We start from the raw sequence: 8,498 nt of genomic DNA, 5'->3' as shown, positions 1-8,498 counted from the left end.
TTAATAGTATGCTGACCGGTGTGAACAGGAATGTAGGTCACAATGGAATTAGTCCCAACAGACTTTTGAGATGGTTATACTGATCAACCTATAATTTGGGGGGGAAAGAGAAAGGGAAAGATCTTTACAAAAGCACATGGTGTCTGGCCTGTACAAACAGAAGTTAAGTACAGAAAAGGGATCACCAAAATCTCATAAAACTAAAGAAAAGCTATTAAGAAAAAAATCCATAAACCTCTGGAGAAAAACAATGCCTTCAATGTATCCGAAATTTTTTTAAATACTGAAAGCTAGAAAACAGCAGGGTGGCAGTGTAGGCGGGGATCATAATTTACGTCCGCACATTTCCTGATATTCCTCCTTTCAAACGGTAGAGTTGACTCTGCTCCCCTAGAGGGTAGCGGATACTCAGCGACTTGATTCTAATGACCTAGGACATACAAAAATGATGGCATGTGGCTTCTGAAACTTAGTCATAAAAGACATTTATTTTGGCCTTCTTGTTGCTCTTCTTCTTGGATCACATGCTCTGGGGGACTTCAACTGCCGTGTCCGGAGGCCACTACCCAGCCCTACGCAGAGGTACACGTGGTAAAGTGAGGCCTTTCACTAACCACCAGCTTAACTCACCAGCCAGTGAGTCAGACAACATGGAAACAGATCCTCCCACCCTGGTCAAGCCTTCAGATGAGCCCAGGCCAACACCTTGACCTCATAAGAGACTCTGAACAGGAATGACCCGGTCCAGCCACACCCAGGGCCCTGGCCCACAGCAACCAGGTGAGATTATAAATGCTTATTGTTGTTTTAACCTGATAAGTTTTAGGGTAAATTCGTTATGCATTACTACATGGCAAATATGTTATGTTTGAGCTTTGATGCTAGACTGAAATTAAATAATTTTCATAGAAATTTTTCCTCATTCCCTCACTAACCTTTTGGGCATGACACATCATTCCCTACATCTTCTAAAGCTGCCTTAATACCAGTTCAGGGACAGGATGGAGATGGAGTGGGAGTGCCGTGCACCAAGCTCGATCGCAGAGGTTTGTTGTTTTTATTTATCACACCCTCCAGGCATAGAAAAGAAGTGGATTTCTTAGTGTAGTGGTGTTCAGGAGTTTTGCTAAGAGGCAGTCACTCTGGGCAGTATAACATTCTGACTGTCAATAGATGTTTGACCCCGAGGCCATATTGTCCATGGCTTCTGTTTTGTTGTTTTTATTTCCACTACCATTGATTGAATTTTTCTTTCAAGCTACACAAGCAGTATCTGTTTTCGTAACAATAAAACAACTGCCAGTGTGTGAAGAAAACGCCAGCCATCTTCTGGTTTTTCCCCGTTACCGAGGCAGTCGATGTTAATGGCTCACTCAGTACCCGTTCGTGTCCTTTCTCCATGCTCGCTAAAAAAGATCCAGATTCAGCTCATCTAGTTCAGCTTCCACTGTTCCAGTTACCCACGGCCCACTGCGCCCCAAAGGCACTGAGTGGGGAATTCTAGGGACAGGCAACTCATAGGTTTTAAATTGTGTGCCCCCCGAGTCGCATGATGAGGTCTCGTGCGGTCCCGCTCTGTCCCCCCCAGGCCTTGAACCCCCAGTTGGTCCAGCGTCTCCACCTCACTCCATCTCACGTGGGGCGTCGCATTGTTTGATGTCATCACGAGGAGGGTGAGGACAGTAACGTACAGTAAGCTATTTGGAGAGAGAGGTCACATTCACATAACTTTTATGACAGTATATTGTTCTAACTGTTTAATTATATTATTATTGTTTTTATCTTTCACTGTGCCTAATTTATAAATGAAACTTTATCATAGGTATATATGTATACAAGCTAACATAATATGTATAGGATTTTTTACTATGCGTGGTTTTGGGCATCCACGGTGGGTCTTGGATGATAGCCCCCATAGATTAGGGGAGACGACTGTACTTGGGTTGTTTTTGTTGTTGTTCATTTTATTGTTACCTGTCCTACACCATATGAATTACTCTGCAATATTCATTTTTTTCCACTTAAAATATATTACAGGTGTCACTTCGTATTAATACAACAGAACTAACTCATTGTTTTGTATAGTTGCATAATACTCCACGGTATAAATGGACTATAACTTATTCAACTGTTCCCCTATTGACAATTAAAAATATTTAAGATTAAAAATATAGTGTAAAAACCAGCTTTTCAAATATATATTTTACTTCCTGGGACCTGTATGTCTTTAGACCTTACTCCTCAGTGATTTATGAGTCAATGAGTGTTTCTTTTTCATTTTATAATGATGCTCCAGCTAATTGATAAAACTGTCTGTAGCCTTCCACAGCTGTACCGCCAATGCATAGGAATTCCTGTGCCTCCATACTCCTTCCAGCACTGACCAGTTATTCTGCAATTTGGGGGGAAATGATACCCCAATACTCTTTTGGCTTGTGTGTCTCTATGAGTCATGTTTAGAGTCTTTTCATCTCTTTTGGGCACTGGCCATTATTTTTGTCTTCACAAGATTTTCCAAAAAAGATAACAAGAGAAGGTGGATGTTTTGTTTTGTGCATTTTTAAATTAATAAGCTTTAGTTTTTAGAGCAGCTTTAAGTTCACAGCAAAGTTGAGCAGATAGTACAGAAAGTTCCCACATATCCCCACCCCCTCACACACAGAGCCTCCCCACCATCAACACTTATTACAACCCATGAACCAACATCAATACAGCATTATCAACCAAAGTCTATAGTTTGCATTAGGGTTCTTTCCGTGTTGTACACACAATTGTGACAAATTTATAATAACATGCATCCATGATTATAAATGCGTACAAAATAGTTTCACTGCCCTAAATAAAATCACCTGTGCTCCACTTATTGATTCCTTCCTTCCTCATAACCCATATATACATATATAAAGTCTTCCAACACATTTTTAATAGAAAGTTAGGTTCTTTCCAAAATAGAAAAACAGATGTAGTGGAGGTTGCCCCCAGGGGCTTTAATCTGTGCTCCCCAAGTGAACAGTACCACTGGTTGGACTCCACGTTCCGGTGGGACCACAGGAAGGGCTTCATGCTGAACTCTGCAATCAGGCAGGACCAGAGGCTATATCCCAAAGTCGGTTGGGACCACAGGCTGAACTTTGCAATCAGGTAGGTCACTGGTTATGCTCCACTCTTGGGCAAGGTCATTCGCTAATCTTCCTGGGGAACATACCCAAAACTAGATGTCCATCTTGCTCTTTCTTTTCTCACTGGAGAAACCATAGACCTGGGGGGTGGGGGGCGGGGAGCATCTCTCCATGTGGCTCTGTCCCTGCCTGGGGGAAGGCAAAGCAATCCAGTTGAAACATCTCCTCTTACCCTTCTAACACAGTGCTTCTGTATCTCTGTGTTCCAGGTGGGTGCTTCAGCCTAACTCCAGGCTCTGATATTTTTATAATAGTGTCTTGCTAGATGGACTTCTTGTGAGGGGGACTGAAGTTGGGAATGACCTATGTTACCTTCTTGATAATGTCACCTCCAAGGACTCCCAGGTCATGGCCAAGAGGGGCTGGGACTCATTAATGATCCATCCCTGGTCCACAGCCAGGACCCAGGTCTGTATGGCCATTATGCAATGCATGGGTTGCCCTAACTCCTCCTGGGGCCCTTGGTATATTGTGCGGGTGATAGAACCAAAGCCAAATAGAGCTATAACTGAGTTCTCAGAAGTACAACCTGTTTCTAGCTGTGTAACTGGGACCCATGGTCAGAGAGTGAGCCCCCTGTGTAAGGGCCAGTCTTCTCAAAAGGGCTTTCCTTGCTTTTGGACTGCACTGGCCCCTCACACTCACCTACCTGGATCTGAAAGGTCCTTTTTCCATCCATGGGGATGGAAACCAAATTATTGTTGTCATGTGGGGGATAGATGAGAGATGTCTTATTTGGCTATCTTGCTAATGTCACCTTCCCCAACTTATTTTTTTTAATCCTCACCCAAGGATATGTTTTTTAAAAAACTGATTTTAGAGAGAGAGGAAGGGAGAGAGAAAGAAACATTGATAGGTTGCCTCTCATACATGCCACAACTGGGAAATCAAACCTGCAACCTTTTTGGTGTACAGGATGAAGCTCCAACCAACTGAGCCACCCGCCCACGGCATCCCCAACTTGTTTTTTGGGCATAAACTGATATCAGCATCTGGGAAGGACAGCAGCAATATATAAAACTGGTAATACATCAAAATCTTGTTGGATTTATTCCAGAAATACAAGATTGGGTTGACATTTTAAAATAAATTAATTTTAATGCAATTACAGAAATAAGGAGAAAAACTGTATCATCATCTCAATGAATGCAGAAAAAAAGCCTGTTATGAAATTTTGCATCTGATTATGGTGAAACTCTTAGCAAACTAATACCAGACATGAATACCAAAAATACACTGTAGACCATAGGTTTATTTTGTGACATCATTCTGGCTTTTCAAAATATGTTTTGGTTTATTCTTTAATTCTCTTTTGCTCAAGGTAATAAAGAGTTGATTAATGAAGAGCTTATTAACTATACATGAAAGCCTTCTGTTTACAAAAGTGCATTTCACAAGCTCAACAAGACATTTAAGAAAATAACTAACTTTGATGAGCAATTTGAAACATAAGCAGTGCAAAAGAAGTATTAGAAATATATGAAAGAAATTCTGTAACATTGCTATTCATATGCCAGTCAAATTCATTTCCAACTTTGTAGATGGTGCTTGGTGACCCTAACCATTTTACCCAGAGTTCAAGATAGAATCTTTTTTAATACACTAGAATATCAGGACTGGAAATGTATTTCATATACACACAAGACACAGAATCCCTATAGTCAAATATCTACTTTCACAAAGAATGGCCCTAATGAAACCCACTCCCATAGCAATCCTGCTATTGCTCCTCTAGGACAGTCTTGGAATGAGCTACACAGAGTGTCTCTGCCATTAACCCTTCCTCAACAAGACTTCCCATTGACCCAGAGGCCATCAATGACCCAGGAGGAATCCCAACACTATCACTGATGAGCACTAAAGTGCTTAAGTCTTTGATCATTTTGGAGGCAATATTATAACCTCATTGTACAAACTGAATTCTTTAATTTTATGCCTAATGAGAACTAATTTACTGTCTTTGCTCTAAGTACAGTGGTTCTCCCTTACCCATGGTGAATGCATTTCAAGACCATCAGTGGATGCTTGAAACTGTGGATAGTACAGCATCATATATATATGTATATATACATATATATGTGTATATATATGTATATATGTATATATAAGTATATATATGTACATATGTACACATACACACATACATAGCTATGGCAAAGTAAAATTTATAAATTTGGCACAGTAAGAGACTTACAACAATAACTAATAATAAAAGAGAACAATTATGTTAATAAAATAAGGGTTGCTTGAACGCAAGCACTGATACTGAAACAGCTGATATTATAACTTAGATGGCTACTAAGTAACTAATGAGTAGGGAGAGTCTACAGTGTAGATATTCTGAATAAAGGGATTATTTATATCCCACACAGGATAGTATTAAATTTCATTGCACTACTCAGAATGGCATGCAATTTAAAAATTTATGAATTGCCTAGGAGGAATGGCTGTGTGAGAGGTCCCACTGAAGTTACAACTAAATGAACAGCTATAATTCAACAAAGGATTCCCAGGTCAATACACAAACATATCTGAGAGATTCATGCATCGCAACATCTGAAGGTGAGCAAGTGGGAGCACACTGGGGAAGAAAAGGAAGAGATTAGATGGTGCCAGGATGCAGCCCAGAGCTCCCAGTCCAGAGATCACTGTGGGGGTCAGCCCAGAGAGAGAAAGAATCTGGTTGCTGCTGGCACTCCCTTCAGTTGAGAGGAGCAGAGAGATAAAATGGTCAGTAAGTAGAGAAGCTGAACCCAGTGACCTGGGCAGGATGAAACACAGGCTGCAGACATCGCTGTCTGGCAGAAAGACTTCTTATTAATATACTGCAGAAGTGCCACTCACACACAGATACCTAGACAGAGAAGAAATCAATCAAATACGATAAATAACCAAGGTCATGAGGCACCTCAGAAAGAAAATAAAAATTCTCTAGGAAATAAACTTAAAGACATGAAAATATGTGATTTAAAGATTGCAGTACTGAAAAAAACTCAACGAGCTAGAAGAAAACACAAATAAGCAGTCAAATAAACTCGAAAATAAAATTAATGAACAAAATGAGCACTTTTCCAAAGAGATGAAAACTTTACAAAGAAACCAAATACAAATTTTGGAGATGAAGACTAATTAATAGATAAAGAATGAACCAGTGAGCTTAGGAAATAGAGCTGACCAGATGGAAGAAAGAATAGCTGATATTGAAGATAGAAATCGAGAACTGACAGGGAAGAAGAGGAAAACTTGAGCAAAAAAAATTAAAGAATTCTACAAGAACTATCTGACTCCATCAGAAAAAGTAATATAAGAATAATAAGCATACCAGACGAAGAGGAGGGGAAGAAGGAAACAGAGAGCCTATTCAAAAAAATAGTTGATGAGAACTTCAAAACCCTATGGAAAGAGCTAGATCCTAAAATCCAAGAATCAAACAGAACAGCTAATTATCTCAATCCAAAAAGACCTTTTTCAAGGCACATTGCATTAAAACTGTCAAAAATTAATGACAGATGGTGGCGGACTGAATGAAAGCTATACTGACACTCTCCCAGGACACAACTGGAATTACAACTGAAATATAGAAAAAATATCTTGAATAATCTACAGCAACTGAAGACGAGCTGGAGAGCACCTTCATAACCAAGGATTAAAAGTGGAGACCACATAGGGACCTGTAGGAAATGCAGAGGCATAAGAGGGCTGGCTTGGCTCCCACAGGCAGCAGCTGAAGGTCCAGAGGGATATCTCAGCTATGGGGGGTTCCCACTGAGGACTCTGGGGCCTAAACCCCAGGCTGGGTTTCCCAGCCCAGAGCACCAGGACTGAGAAAGGCGTTCCCATAACATCTGGCTGTGAAAAGCAGCTGGGTTTCCATCTGCCAGGGAGAGACTGCTGAAAATGCAGGCACCCTCTTAAAGAGCAACACACAGTGTTTCATGTGCAGCCACTCACCTTAGGCTACAGCTGAGGGAAGGGAGAGTGAACTGGAGATGTGTGAGGAGAATCTAGTGTTGCGGGCTCTGGAGAAAGAGTTCAGAGGGCACCCCTCTGGATTTCTGTGCCAAGTCATTCCCCCATACAGCAGAGGACATCTTTCTCAGGCAGACATTTACCTTCCAAGCAGCTTTTGCTTCGGGGAGGGAGGGAAGGTGAAGCAATTGCCCCACCCTGCTGGAAAAACCTCCCCCTACCTCCTGGAGTTTCAACAGCCTGAGGCTCATTAAGATAATCAGATTAATCAGCCTGCAGGGAGAAGTAGATCTCAGAGTGTTTTTAGTCTTTGCCTGATCTGGTTCTGGACCCAAGCCCTGGAAAAGCAGACTTTGGTGTGCATCTTGGTCCTGTCCAAATGCACTGAGCCCCAACAGAGGGGACCTTAAGCTGTAGGTTGTTCATAGCTCTAGACAGGGTACTCAAGGCCAGTCACAAACAGTGTCTGACATTGGCCTGCTCCAGAGACCACCCAAAAAGACTGAGAGTCCTAGCAGATCTACTTAATACATAGAAACATACCCAAATAGGCAGCCAAAATGGGGAGACAAAAAAATAAGCCCCAAATGAAAGAACAAGAGAAATCTCGAGAAAAAGAGCTAAATGAAATGGAGATAAGCAATCTATCAGATATAGAGTTCAGTATACTGATTGTAAGGATACTCAACACCATGAAAAAATGTATGGAAACTATGGACACTATGACAAATGACCAGTCAGAAATGAAGAATGAAAAAATATATTGGGAAGAATAAACAACAGATTAGAGGAAGTTGAGGATAAGATCAGCAAATTAAAAGACAGGGTAGAGAAAAATCACTCAATCAGAGATCCAAAAAGAAAAAACAATTAAAAAACAGGAGGACAGTCTAAAGGAGCTGTGGACAACATGAAATGTAACAATATTCACATCAGAAGAATGCCAGAAGAGGTCAAAAGTAAGCAAGGGTTAGAGAATCTGTTTGAAGAAATAATGGCAGGAAACTTCCCTAACCTGGTCAAAGAAAAAGTCACACAAGTTCAGGAGCCACAGAGTGTCCCAAGCAAGAAGAATCCAAACAGGCCCACACCCAGACACATCATAATTAAAATGACAAAAATTCAAGACAAAGAGAGAATCTTAAAGGCAGCAAGAGAAAAGCAAGCTGTTACCTACAAAGGAGCTCCCATCAGGCTGTCAGATGACTTCTCATCAGAAACTCTACAAGCCAGAAGGGAATAGCATGACGTATTCAAGGTAATGCAAAATAAGGATCTGAAACCAAGAATACTCTATCCAGCAAGGCTATCATTCAAAATAGATGGTGAAATAAAGAGCTTCCCAGACAA

This window comes from Miniopterus natalensis, chromosome 19, assembly GCF_054644295.1.
Source record: "Miniopterus natalensis isolate mMinNat1 chromosome 19, mMinNat1.hap1, whole genome shotgun sequence".
NCBI lineage: Eukaryota > Metazoa > Chordata > Mammalia > Chiroptera > Miniopteridae > Miniopterus > Miniopterus natalensis.
This window is presented reverse-complemented; position numbering follows the sequence as displayed.